Source organism: Oryctolagus cuniculus, chromosome 11 (assembly GCF_051225735.1).
Source record: "Oryctolagus cuniculus isolate XC-2025 breed Fujian yellow rabbit chromosome 11, ASM5122573v1, whole genome shotgun sequence".
Taxonomy (NCBI): Eukaryota; Metazoa; Chordata; class Mammalia; order Lagomorpha; family Leporidae; genus Oryctolagus; species Oryctolagus cuniculus.
The window spans coordinates 87,744,994-87,759,339 of NC_142877.1; the positions used below are offsets into that span (position 1 = coordinate 87,744,994).

The 14,346-nt window shown below is 40.5% G+C and overlaps 1 protein-coding gene across 1 annotated transcript in view; it reads right to left on the bottom strand.

Moving 5' to 3' along the window:
* The window catches only part of SLC6A15 (solute carrier family 6 member 15), a 45,947-nt gene extending 32,266 nt beyond the window's left edge, over window positions 1-13,681 (bottom strand). The window contains exon 1 of the mRNA XM_002711371.6: window positions 13,272-13,681. The gene's annotated coding sequence lies outside the window, so the exon portion shown is untranslated. The remainder of the gene's footprint in view (window positions 1-13,271) is intronic.
* Between the last annotated feature and the right edge of the window lie 665 nt (window positions 13,682-14,346).

Genomic DNA, 14,346 nt, shown 5'->3' on the forward strand with positions numbered 1-14,346 from the left:
GAACTATTTTCATTCTTGCCCTTTTCCATCTCATTGGCAAGCATCCCATTGTTTCTTTGAGCCACTGTGACCCTGCCAAAACTTGTTGTAAACCTTAAGTCTTGGCCAACACTAGGTAGAGACCCTAAATAAGGAAAACATTGTAAATGTAAAACTATAATTATCTTTCCATTGATCTGTGTCTAAGTATAATTACATAAAAATGCTGGGAATTTTACATCATTAAAATTTGACTTTATAGTTACATTTTTCTCATTCTCCCATTTTTATATTGCTTTAATTATCTTCATGTGTAGTTTTTCAAAATAAATCTATAGTGAAAGACTTAAAACTAGATTCAAAACTTTTTAATATCAATGTTAATGAATTTCTAACTAATAAATATTCTCAACTCCAATCATTTCATCTCTTTTTAAGGTTACTTCACTTTGTCTTTCCATATAAATGTTGAAAATGGCTTGTCCATTTATACTAACAAAAATAAAACCAGCCTGTTGAGATTTTAAATGGGATTGCATCAAGTCCATAAATCCATTTCAGTAGTACTGACATCTAAAAAACCAAGTTTCCCATCTATGAACTTGGTATATCTTTTTATTTTTCTCTTCTCTCATTTCTTTAAACAATGTTTCAAAGATTTTAGTGGACCAATTCTGCATATCTTTGTCCTAATATAGTTTATTTTTGATTTTTCCTTGATTCAGGGTGCAATTATTTTTTCCTAGTGTAGGGAATAAAATTACTTTTTAAAAATATTTATTTATTGGCCAGCACCACGGCTCAGTAGGCTAATCCTCTGCCTTGCGGCACCGGCACACCAGGTTCCAGTCCCGGTCGGGGCGCCGGATTCTGTCCCAGTTGCCCCTCTTCCAGGCCAGCTTTCTGCTGTGGCCAGGGAGTGCAGTGGAGGATGGCCCAAGTGCTTGGGCCCTGCACCCCATTGGAGACCAGGATAAAAACCTGGCTCCTGCCTTCGGATCAGCACTGTGCACCGCAGCGCGCCAGCGGCGGCGGCCATTGGAGGGTGAACCAGCGGCAAAAGGAAGACCTTTCTCTCTGTCTCTCTCTCTCTCGCTGTCCACTCTGCCTGTAAAAAAAAAAAAAAAAAATTATTTATTTATTTGAAAGGCAGAGTTACAGAGAGGCAGAGCAAAGGCAGAGAGAGAGAGGTCTTCCATCTGCTGATTCACTGCCCAAATGGCCGCAAAGGTCAGAGCTGTGCCGATCCAAAGCCAGGAGCCAGGAGGTTCTTCGAGGTCTCCCACGCTGTTGCAAGGCCCAAGCACTTGGGCCATCTTGTACCACCTTCCCAGGCCACAGCAGAGAGCTGGATCAGAAGTGGAACAGCCAGGTGTCCAACGGGTACCCTTATGGGATGCCGGTACTGCAGGCAATGGCTTTACCACTGTGCCACAGCTCTGGTCGCTAAAATTATTATTTTTTTTTTTTGACAGGCAGAGTAGACAGTGAGAGAGACAGAGAAAGGTCTTCCTTTGCCATTGGTTCACCCTCCAATGGCCGCCGCAGCTGGTGCACTGCGACCGGCACACCGCGCTGATCCGATGGCAGGAGCCAGGTACTTATCCTGGTCTCCCATGGGGCGCAGGGCCCAAGCACTTGGGCCATCCTCCACTGCACCCCTGGCCACAGCAGAGAGCTGGCCTGGAAGAGGGGCAACCAGGACAGAATCTGGCGCCCCGACCGGGACTAGAACCTGGTGTGCCGGCGCCGCAAGGCGGAGGATTAGCCTATTGAGCCACGTTGCTGGCCCCTAAAATTAATTTTTAAAATACAAGATTTCCATCCTGAAATGATACTAAATTTTGGCTTTTTAAAAAATTCCTTAGGATTTCCATTTACACAAACATGCCATCAGTAAATAAATATAATTTAACTTGTACTTTTCTAATCATTTGCTTTTAATTTCTTTTTTCTTGGCTATTATGTCCACTAAAATGCATACAAGTGCTAAGAGCAGAATTCTCACCTAACTCCCAATGCTACTGATAAAATACTTAATGTTTCACTTTTTTAGTACAATATTATGGATTCTTTTCATAGATACAATATTATGGATTCTTTTCATAGTTAGACAGTGAGAGAGAGAAGGAGACAGAAAGGTCTTCCTTTTCCGTTGGTTCACCCCCCTAAATGGCCGCTACGGCTGGCGCGCTGCGCCGATCTGAAGCCAGGAGCCAGGTGCTTCCTCCTGGTCTTCCATGCGGGTGCAGGGGCCCAAGCTCCTGGGCCATCCTCCACTGCCTTCCCAGGCCACAGCAGAGAGCTGGACTGGAAGAGTGGAGAACTTATATTTAGTTCAGTAAGATTTTTTAAAATTATGTTGATACATATTTTCATTTATTAAAATATTTCTTTATTAATATGTCAATTCAAAAAATCATGAAAATGCAATTAAAAGATGTTTACTGTAATGCAAAAATTTTAAATCCATGCATAATACACATTTTCCAAGAACTTTTTGAAGATGCCTCATATACATTATTATACTTACTGGTTTTATATATTGAAGTCATCTTTCATTTATACAATAAAACTCACTTGTTCAGGAATCACCTTTCTAATGTATCACTGGAATAAGCCTGCTAATATACTGTTATGGATTTTTTTCAATTACATTAGTAGGAATGTGACTCTGTATTTTGTCTTGTACTTTGCTTCTCTAGTTTTCATGGCCTCAGAAAGTGGTTTTTAAAATTATTTCTCTTTTATTTTCTGAGAGAATATGTATAGGATTAGTTCATTGCTTCCTTCAGTACTTGGCATCACTCATCAATAAAGCCATCTGTGCCTGGAGTTTTCTTTCTGAAAATATTTTAAATTAAAATTTTAATTTCTTTCATTGATATATACCTACATATATTTTCATTTTCATATTATGTTAGTGGTGATAAACTGCCTTCTTTGAAGAACTAATACATTTCATCTAAGGTGTCAAATTTGTCAGCATAAAGTGTTTCATAAGATTCCAAAGTATTTTAGGAAGAATTTGTAGTCATATCTCATTTTTTATCCCAGATATTGGTAGCAGTAGGCTTTTTTTTTTTATTTTGTCTGATTTTGTCTTGACTAATCTTGCTAATATTTTCATTACAAAATTAATTCAACACTTTCTGCTATTCTTACTCCATCTTTCAAGACATTTTATCTCTCAGATGGAAAATGCATTGCATTAAATTTTAATTAATATTTCCAGTGAATACATGCAAAGTCTTGAACTTATAGGCAGGCATTTGTATATCAGTGATGAGGTACAATTCAAGGAGAATGGCATACAGTGGCTAATTTTATGACAATGCACACAAATTTAATATTCTATAATAAAACATTGGAACATCAGTAAAGTATCTCACTGAGAAATTCAAACTATGCTTAAAAATTTTTCTCTGATATATAAACAAATATGAAACTCAATCTGGATTCAATTGAAATATATTTTTCTAATTCTTTTATATAAAATAGAAAATCTTTAATTCGTTAATGTGATGTATAGTTTTATTGATTTGCAAATGTTGAACAACCCCTGCATACTAGGGATAAATCTCACTTGGTTCTGGTGAAAGAACTTTCTGATGCATTGTTGGATTCAATTAGCTAGTATTTCACTGAGGATTTTCTATGTTCATCAATGATGTTGGTCTATAGTTCTCTTTCTGTGTTCCTTCTTTTTCTGGTTTAGGAATTAAACTGATGCTGGTCTCATAGAAGAAGTTTGCAAGGATTCTCTCCTTTTCAGTTGTTTTAAATAGCTTGAGAATAATTGGAATTAATTTTTTTAAAGTTTGGTAGAATTCAGCAGTGAAGCCAGCTGGTCCTGGGCTTTTTTTTAAGGGTCTTTATTACTGATTCAATCTCTATCTTGGTTATTGGCCTATCTAGGTTTTTTGTGTCTTCACAACTCAATTTTGGTAGATTGTATGTGTCCAGGAATCTATCCATTTCCTCTAGATTTTCCAATTTATTGGCATATAGCAGTCTGTAGTAATTTGTGATGATTATTTTTATTTCTGTGGTATCTGTTGCAACACCTCCTTTTTTATCTCTGATAATATTAATTTGAGTCTTCTACATTTTTATTGTTAGTTGAGCCAATGGTATATCAATTTTATTTATTTTTTTCCAAAAAAAACAGCTCTTCATCTCACTGATCCTTTGTATCATTTTCTTGGTCTCAATTTTGTTTATTTATTCTCTAATTTTAATTATTTCTTTGTTCCTACTAATTTTGCTTTGGTTTGCTCTTGTTTTTCTAGGTCTTTAAGATGCATTGTTAAATCATTTACTCGATGCCCTTCCAATTTCTTGATGCAAGCACTGATTGCCATAAACTTCCTCTTAACACTGCTTTCACTATATCCAATAGCTTTTGATGTGTTGTCATCTTAATTTGTTTCCAGGAAATTTTTTTATTTCCCTTTTAGTTTCTGCTATGACCCACTGTTCATTCAGGAACATGTTGTTCAGTCTCCAAGAAATGGGCAAATGACTTGAACAGGTATTTTTCAAAGGATGAAATTCAAATGGCCAACAGACACATGAAAAAATGCTCAGGATCACTAGCCATCAGGGAAATGAAAACAAAAATCATAATGAGGTCTCAATTCACTATAGATAGAATTGCCATCATACAAAAATTAAAAAAAAAAAAGTAGATGCTGGCAAGGATGTGGGGGGAAAGGTATCCTAATACACTGTTGGTGGAAATGTAATCTAGTACAGCCATTGTGGAAGACAGTATGGAGATTCCTCAGAAATCCGAATATAGATCTACAGTATGACCCTGTCATCACACTCCTGGAAATTTACCCAAAGGAAATGAAATAGACATATGAAAGAGTTACCTGTACTCCCGTGTTAATTGGAGCTTAATTCACAATAGCTAAGATATGGAACATATCTTAGATGAACATTAGCCGATGACTGGATAAATAAAATGTGGTATATATACACACTATGGAATGTTACTCAGCCATAAAAAAATAATGAAATCCTGTGTTCTACAACAAAATGGATGCAGCTGGATACCATTATACTTAGTGAAATAAGCTAGCCCCCAAAAGACAAATATCATTTTTTCACTGATATGTGGTAACTGTTAGAGTACTAAAAAATCTAATGAAAGAAACTGACATTTTGAGAATTGATTATTGTTTACAGCCCTTGTCTCTACTGTTTAGGAATAGTGTTTTTTTTTCTCTCTCTCTCTTCTATTTGCTGAATTCTTTACTTAGTGGAGGGTTAAGCTTGTGATTATAAAATAAACTAATAGTTTACAATTGTAAAAATTAAAAGAAATAATAAGAAACGAAGGATGAGGGGGGATGGGAGCCTGCACAGGAGGTAGGGTAGTGTGAGAAGGATCACTATGCTCCTAAATCTGTATATATGGAATACATGACATTTGTTCACCTTATATAAATTGAAAATTATTAAAGAAAATAAAAAATCAAAAAAAATTAAGGACTATCTGAATAAAATGAAAATGCTGAGTCATACTGCAGCCCTCAATTAAAAACTAGCAAAATATGCAAATTAGTTTATTATTATGGACCAGCTGCAAAAGGAAAAAGAAATTTGATGAAATACTGCACAATGATCTTGAAAAAAATTCCAAATAATTTAATAATATAAAACTCGACTAAAATATTTTTTGCAAATTTTAGCTCCTTTTGCATAAAATGTTTGTATTAAGCCAAATACATGCACGTGCACATACACACACACACACACACAGAGAATGATATAAAGAGAAAATAATCTCAAAACACTTTATGAAAAATACATCAAAAATTGTGGTTTTGATATTGCAGTGGGGCTTTTTTTTGTTAGTTTTTGTTTTCAAGATAGACAGCTACCATCTGCTGGTTCACTCTCCAAATGCCTGCCGTGTCCAGGGTGGGGGCCCAGGCTGAAGCCAGGACTAGGGAACTCAAACTAGGTGTGCCATGTAGATGGCAGGAACCCAGTTATTTGAACCATCACTGCGGCTTCCAGGGCCCACAAGAGTGAGAAGCTAGTCAGTTGTGAAGCCAAATATCAAATAAGAAAGTCACTCTGGTGTGAGAAACGGGCATCTTAACCTGTGTCTTAAATACTAGTTTGAAACACTAGGCTAAATATCTTCTTCTGTGGGAGAGTCTGCTGGCATTGCTTCACTTGCAGCCCACATCACTACAATTTCTGTCTCCATTGTCACATTGCCTACTTCTATCTACTTGTTAGCTTCCATCTTCTTTCTCTGAGGACACTTGAGATGGCATGTAGAGTCATCTGCATATTCCTGGATTATCTCTTCATATCAAAGTTACATCTACAAAAACCCTTTTTTCAAATCATGTAACATTTATTGCAGTCAAGAATTAGAAAGTAGAGGCTGACATTGCCATGCAGCAGGTTAGGCTGCTGCTTGCAAGTTGGGCACCCCACATCATACAGCTGTATCAAGACCCAGTTGCTATGCTTCCAATCCAGCGCCCTACTAATGTTCCTAGGAAAAGCAATGGATGATGGCCTAAGTACTTGGGCCCCTGCCTCCCATGTGGGAGACCGGGTGCAGTTCCTGGCTCCTGATTTCAGCTTGGCCACTCCTCAGCGGTTGCAGACATTTGGGGAGTGAAATAGATGGAAGATTCTCTCTCTTCTCTGTATCATCCTCTCTTTCTATCACTCTGCTTTTCAAATAAATAATTAACTAACTAAATAAATATTTTTTTTAAAAAAATGCAGTCCACATGCTCTGCTGGAAACCTCACATGAAAAGATAGAGAGAGGAAGAAAGAAAGTCAATAAGACACCAGCTGTTCTAGTCACCCAGGCTGAAGCTGCAGATACAAGAACAATGTCATTGATATGCTAGCCAACTCACAATTTGAAACAGAAGAACCACCCAACTGAACCCAGCCACTCCACAGAAAGATCAGAAATAAGAAGTCCATGTTTTAAGATGGTTTGTGGTGTAGCATAGAAAACCGAAACACTGCCTATTGGTAAGGTAAATTAAACATCACTGAATTTATCTGAAAGCATAAATATTCCAATGAAATGTAAAATACTGTATATTCACAGTGGGGCTAAGACCTATGAGAAGGGGTTTAAGTTTTTAAATCCACACAGTGATTTTCTTTTAACCACAAAATAAGTATTAACTTTTGAAGTCAAATTTAGTCAGTCTTATGTAAAATGCCATATAGACAATCTCATGTCTAAGGCAACTTCTCTTTTCTTTTTTTTTGACAGGCAGAGTGGACAGTGAGAGAGAGAGAGAGACAGAGAGAAAGGTTTTCCTTTACCGTTGGTTCACCCTCCAATGGCCGCTGCGGCTGGCGCGCTGCGGCCTGCGCACCACGCTGATCCAAAGCCAGAAGCCAGGTGCTTATCATGGGATGCAGGGCCCAAGCACTTGGGCCATCCTCCACTGCACTCCCTGGCCACAGCAGAGAGCTGGCCTGGAAGAGGGGCAACCGGGAAAGAATCTGGCGCCCCAACCGGGACTAGAACCTGGGGTGTCGGCACCACAAGGCGGAGGATTAGCCTAGTGAGCCGCGGCGCCCACCTAAGGCAACTTTTATATAAAAAAATGAAACAAGGATTATTATTACAAAGTACACAGATATCAAAATTGTAATAAAGGATCATTATTAGCAAAAATCCTACTTATGTAAAATTGGTAATTTATATTTACTGTACCATTTTCTTAAAAACACAGCATGCCCAATATTCAATAGATCATTTAATAGCTCCATAACTATTCATGGATTAGAAGACTTAATTTAGTAAATATGTCAATTGTCTCTAAATTGGCACATGGGTTTAATACTATTCCTATGAAAATCCCCAAAAATTATAAACAAGATTATTCTAAAACTTATATGAAAAAGCAAAGAATACCTAAAAATGTTTTGATAATTTCACAGAAGTGAAATGGAAAGAAGGACTATCCCTGATTTCAAGACTTCTGTTGGTACATTAATGAAAACGCAAATGACGGGATAGAAGAGACTTGCCAGAAAGGAAGGTACACTAATACGCCCAACCAATTACTGATAGCAGTACAAATGTAATTCCAATGGAGAAAGGATAACCCTTGTGACAACTGAGTTTGGAAACAATTAAATAGCCCTGGGAAAAAACATAAGCCTCAGAAAGTTTCCTAGACATGAAATGTGAAAACAGAAAATTTCAAAACCTTTAAGAAAAAAAGAAAAACAAGGAAAATGTTTCAGATCTAGAGCTAAGCAGAGAGTTATTTGATGGGATCCACTGAAGCTGTAATTGATAAGCTGGGTCTCAACTTAAAACTTTGGCTCAGTGAAAGAATCTATTAAGAACATAAAAGCACAAACTTAAAAATTAGGAGAAAATATTTGAAAACCACATATTAAAAAAATCAGTATTTAGAATAAAGAACTCTTAAAATCTAATCACTAAAATAGAGTTAGTAAAGGACATTAAGAGATAGTTTATTGAATAGTACATGGATGTAAATGAGGTTCAATATTATTCCCTATTACAAAAAAAAGCAAATTAAAATCACAATGAGATATCACCATACAGATGATACCCAACTTAAAAATGGTCCACTTAGGAGTTTTCCAACTGTACAGATGCTGTGAAAGTGATCTGCATCAGTAGAAAAAGTTTCCTTCAGATTTTGGATTTTGACTTTTTTGTGTTAGAGATACAGAGTGCAATGCTGAGTAGTGGCAACGAGTGGCAGCTCCCAGACACATGACCACTAGGATAAATGACTGCTTCCTTCAGTGCACTGTGTTTCTAAGCTATGGTTGGCATATTAGGCCTATTAATGTATTTTCTGATGTTTATTGGGATATAACTCCACTGTCAGTCAAGGAGCATCTACATACCTGTCACAATGGCTAAAATATGACTGAACTTCTGGCAGGGATGCAGAGAAAACAGATCATTCATTTATTGATGATAAGGATGTAAAATAGTACAACCACTCTGGATGAATGCTTGACAGTTTCTTAAAAAACTAAACATGTGACTAAAATATAGCCCAGCCACTGCTCTCCTGAGCATTTATCCCAGATAGAAAACTTATGTACCATAAAAACCCTTTACAGGAGGGTCTATGGTATCTGCATACACAGTAACTTCCCAGATTGACCTAGATACGACCCAATAGGTGAATGATTGCATAAACACTGATCTAGCCATACCATGGAGTACTACTAAGCAATGAAAACAAACTACTAATACTTTGCTAAGTGAAAAATGTCAGTTCCAAAAGCTTACCTACTACATGATTTCATTCACATGACAAAACAGATTAGAGGTTGCCAAAAGTTAGGCAGGAGTAAATTTGATGTGACTAAAAGGACAGTGCAGGGAGTCCTTATGTAAGGGGACTATTGCATAACTTTATCATGTCAATGTCAACATTCTGATTATGATGTTGTAGGATAGCTTTTACAAGACAGATTTCGTAATAACTACATGTGAATTTATAATAGCCTCACAATTGAAATTTTTGAAAAGCTGTCCACTTCCCCCGAAAATCCCAAAAACCTATATCCTTTTATGTTGATACAACTGGCTGAATTTAGTTAATTCATTAATATGCTACTCAATGTAATTTTAATAATAAAAATATAAAAAGGGAAAATTTTCTTGTATACTCAGAACAAACAACAAAAATCAAGAACTCATTGACTTTTGTAACTTACTAATTCAGGCATTTGATGCCTGAATACTGCTATACCAAATGTGTTTATCTGCTATTGTATTAATCTTTAAGTATTTTTAAATTTATATTTTGAATAAATAATATAATGATATGACAGTAACTGGCACAGTGTGAAAAATATTTCCCAGCCTTTAATTATAGCACAGGTCTACCTCCCTACAAGTAACCAAAGTCTTCCACATATATTTTCCATATATTCAAGTACACACACATATATATACATATATTATACATTCATGTATGTTATATATGGCTTAAAATTTTTACCCCATAACTCACTTATTTTTATGGTATTACTATATGCCTAATTATGTATTTTAGTTTCTCATTTCAAAAATCTTCAAAAACTTAATACAAGTTTCATTTTTTTTCCTAAATTAGCTAGCTAGCTAGCTAGCTAGCTAGCTATCTATCTATCTATCTCTATCTATGTTTTGCTCAAATCTCTACTTGGCTTGGATAGGAAAAGTTTAGAAGCTTAGAAATGGAAAACTTTTATTCCTGTACATTTTCTTATAAAAAAGCATCACTGTTAAAAAGTAATTGTATGCTATTCCTTGGTGAAAGTGTACCATATTTTTAGGTCATTTCTGATAATTTGCTACTAAATGTTCCAACAGAAAACTATGTGTCTTACATTTCCATCTCTTTAGAATAAGTCCCTACACCTGTAGCTTCTTGATTAAAGCTATGTGCTGTTATCATTTTGATAAATGTTAAATGGCTCTTTATAAAAAGTCTCAATATATACTACCCAAACTATGCATGAAAGTGCCTGTTTCCCACTGCCTTTTTCAATACAGTGGGTAGAATTTTGTCTTGGTTGGTTGGTTTTTATCTTTGACAGTCTGATAGGTCAGAAAGCTCCTAGGACATGCATCCTATTTAAAGATAACAGTCAATTAACCTTATGTAAAAAAAAAAAATGCCTTAGTGCATTAGTCACAAGCAAATAAAGTGACCTTCCACACTAAAACAATCTGTGTCTCCCATCAAGTGGTCCTATATGTGTATAACTACCCTGTACTTTCCTTATGGCTTGTTATTCACACAGGAAGAGATAATTATTTGTCTAGTATTCAAACAAATACACATCTAAAATTATTTAATTAATCCTGACACAAGAGTAGCGCTGTAAGCTATAAAAATTGGATTTAAATCTAAAAATCCCTGCCATGGAACCTTGAGTGTTTTTCATGCATCAGACAATGCTGTAGATTTTTACTAATGTCATCTGCTCAGAAAGGACTTCAAACCTGCTCTGCATAGGAATGTATCAATATTTCCATACATACATGTAGTAGTAAAGAATTAACATACTGTCCAAAAGAGATTGAGAAGTAAAAGTTTTTTGAGTGTTGGTAATCACCCAAGTCTTTCAGGTCCCTCACTTTCTCTAAGTCATGCTTTTTTGATTGTCTGGATCTAATCAAAGAGTTTAAAGGTTTAAAGGAATGTAAATTTATGAATTCATACACAATTTTCATTTTTTTGATAGAAGAAGTATGTTTTCTAATGTGCATTCAGTAAAATTTGAACTGTGGTCATTGAGTAAGTTAACGATCATAAATATGGATTTTAGGTTTCAGTAACTATTTTTAGACATTTTAAATTTTCAATAACTGACAAGCAAGGCATCTCATGTGATTTTTGGGATCTCAAATACCTAAGGTATTCAATTCTGAAATTCTCTAGTATTTCTTATGTATTAGGTGACAAAGTATTAATCCCCTAGAACGTGTGTAAATATCTTTCTTAATTTCATTAAAATACATCTTGAGTTAACTATTAGTAATTCTTGAATCGAGTTGCAATGTACAATTAGAAAAAGAAAAGCTGTCAACAAACGTTTAGGAGATAATCTCCCTTTAAAAGTATGCTAACTTCTGTTTTGCCTAATGAAGAACACATTGATGGTTTCACGTGGAGAGAAATAGTAAATTTCAACTTCAAGTTCGGTGGAATAATATATTTTATTCCAACAAGTATGCATGGATCACTTATCATGCGGACAGGAGAGCAGCGACACAACAACACAATCGTCTGATGCTCAAATCCATCGAATTTAATATGACAGAAACATAGTCTCTAAGGAAAACTCAGTCCAGCACTAAGTATTTATTAAGTGCCTACAACAAACCAAGCCCTGACAAAGTCTGTATCTCAGCCGCGTTCTTCAGCAATGAAACTGGGTGCGGTGAGCACAGAACAATTCCTCCCGAGCAAACACTCGGCCTCCAGCATCCCAGAAGAGCCAACGGGCACTAACAGGTAGAAAACGGACGAGGAGGCGCCAAGCACAGCCCACGAAGCAAACCTGCCATCCATCCCACACTGCTTGGGTAGTGCGCGGCGACTAACACCGGCTCTACCTTTAAGAGCCGCGGGGAGAAAACCGAAGGACCCGAGGCTACAGTCGCAGCCTCATTTGCATAAGCACCCAAACACTGCTGACGTCACCGCGCCGAGTCGGGACCCCGCCCCGTTCTACTCCAGCCGCTCCCTGCGAGGCAGGAGGCTGCAAAGGGAAAGGGAGACGCTAGGGAGCGCGAGCCTGGAGCTCCGCGACCCTGCAGCGCACGGCACACGCCGCTGCTCTACTCCACGGGAAGGCTTGCCCGCCCCTCGGCCGGTGCCCCTCGGTGGGTCACGTCTGCCTCCGGGATGCCTAGGCGTTGTGATGCATTTACCTTTCCAAAGCCAGTGCGCAAGTTCAGGCTGAGAAAGGATTTTCCCCCGTCTTTCCTGTACTCGCACGGACCAGACAAGGGAATGGAAGCTAGACACGATCTGGGTTTCCCATTCCTTCCCCATGCTCTCCTTAAAAATCCCAGTAGCGCCGCCCTCACCGCCCCGTTCTCCAATTCCAGGATGCGCAGAAACTCCCAAGCTGCGCGTTCCCCGGCAGCCACGTGCCTTGCGCGCAGCGAAGGGCCGGTGTTCATTCCTCGCATCCCAGGGAGCCTCCAGCGAAAGGGAGCCGGGGTCACGTGAAAACCCTCGCCTTCCGCAGTCGCCAAGGCTAGCAGAAGCGAATGGAGAGATGAGGCTGGCTTTCTCTCCCCGCCCCACCGCCCACCCGCTTGTGCATCGCCTTCCGATGCACCTCGGGAGCGCCTCTCTCCGCCCCGACCCTCCCAACTTTTCTCCTGGACTTCCTGGAGTTCGGACCCCACCCTTCCACGTCCTCTTTCACTCGGAAACCTGGAGGTCTCCGGGGACGCCGTGGGTCTTTTCCACCGCGGGAACGAAGGAAGGATGGCGGCACGTTTCGACCCATGTGCTTATGCACCCTCCCCACTCCCCATCGTGCACAGGTGCAGGACGCATAGCCCAGAGGGTCGCCCACAGAGCCCAGCCTCTCCCTCCCGTGGCCTCGGAGCCGCCTCCCCCCTCCCAGCCCAGGGAGGACCCAGGCTGAGTCCTTCCCTGGAGCCATCCATCAATGCTGCTCCTGGTCCCCAGCCCTCTGGCTCCGGGGCGGCTAACAGCGAGCCGCACCCCAAGCCTCACCGAGCCCCCTAGCAAAGGAGAGTGTCCTTACCGTGAGTGTGCCGTGACCCAGTGCCTCTCGTTGCTCCCACGTCCCGGCAGCAGCGACAGCAGCAGCAGCCGCCGCCAAAGGGTCGGGTCCAGGTATCTGAAGGAGGCCGCAAAGCAGTTGTGTGGAGAGGAGCGGCCGCTGGCCCAGGGCGGAACGGAGAAGCGGGGTTTCGGGAGGGTGGCTGCCCTGCGGGCTTGCTGGGGAGAGACTCGTGAGCCGCGGTGCGTCTGCTAGGGAACCAGCGCGGGAGGCAGGCGCGGAGCCGTGCGCGCGCCAGTGTGTGTGAGTGAGGGTGTGACGGAGGCACCCACGTGCCCGGCCCGCCCGACACGCTGCGGGCGGAGGGGGAGGCTGCGGGCGGCGGCGGCGGGGCGCACAGCAGGGCAGGGAGCGGGTCCGCCGGCTGCGCGCCGCCCATCCCCGCCCTGCTGCCACTTGACGCAGAAGCCACTGCGGCTGCCCTCCGCGTCCTCCCTGCGCCTGGGGCTGGGCCCGCGGGGTGCGGGGTGGGACCTAGGAAGCCCGCTGCAGAGCAGAACAAAACAAAGTCTCCCTGCCAGCCTGCCTTCCTCCAGCCCACACCACTCGAAGGATGGGCACCAGTTGCCGGTCCCCTCCCTGCTTTTGTCTGAACCAGCGTAACAATAGGAGTGGTCCTACCTCAAAGACTCTGGGTATTCTCAGAGAGTGGGTGACCCAAGAACTCGTCTCCCTGGCTTATTCCCTAGGCTGGCCGTTTACATATCTTGCCAAAGAAAAGCATCTTGGACATTTGCGTCTTGATCAAGAGGTGGCCCGATGGTGCTCAGCGATTCTGCCTAGCCCAGGAAAGTGTGCTTAGGGAGCTGCCGTCCACCCTGGGTTGTTCTCTGAGCGCCCACTCTTCCCCAAGGGCTCCCTTTGTAAGATGAAGCCTGACTCACCTCTGCTGACAGTGGAGGCATGCTCACAATTAAGCCACCTGGAGAACTCAAATACACCTCTCAGGAACACAAAGCCTAGCCTCTATCTGCAAATGGCTGAACTGCTCCTAACCTGAGCGTGTGCTGTGGGGATGAAGGTCTCTCTCTTTGAG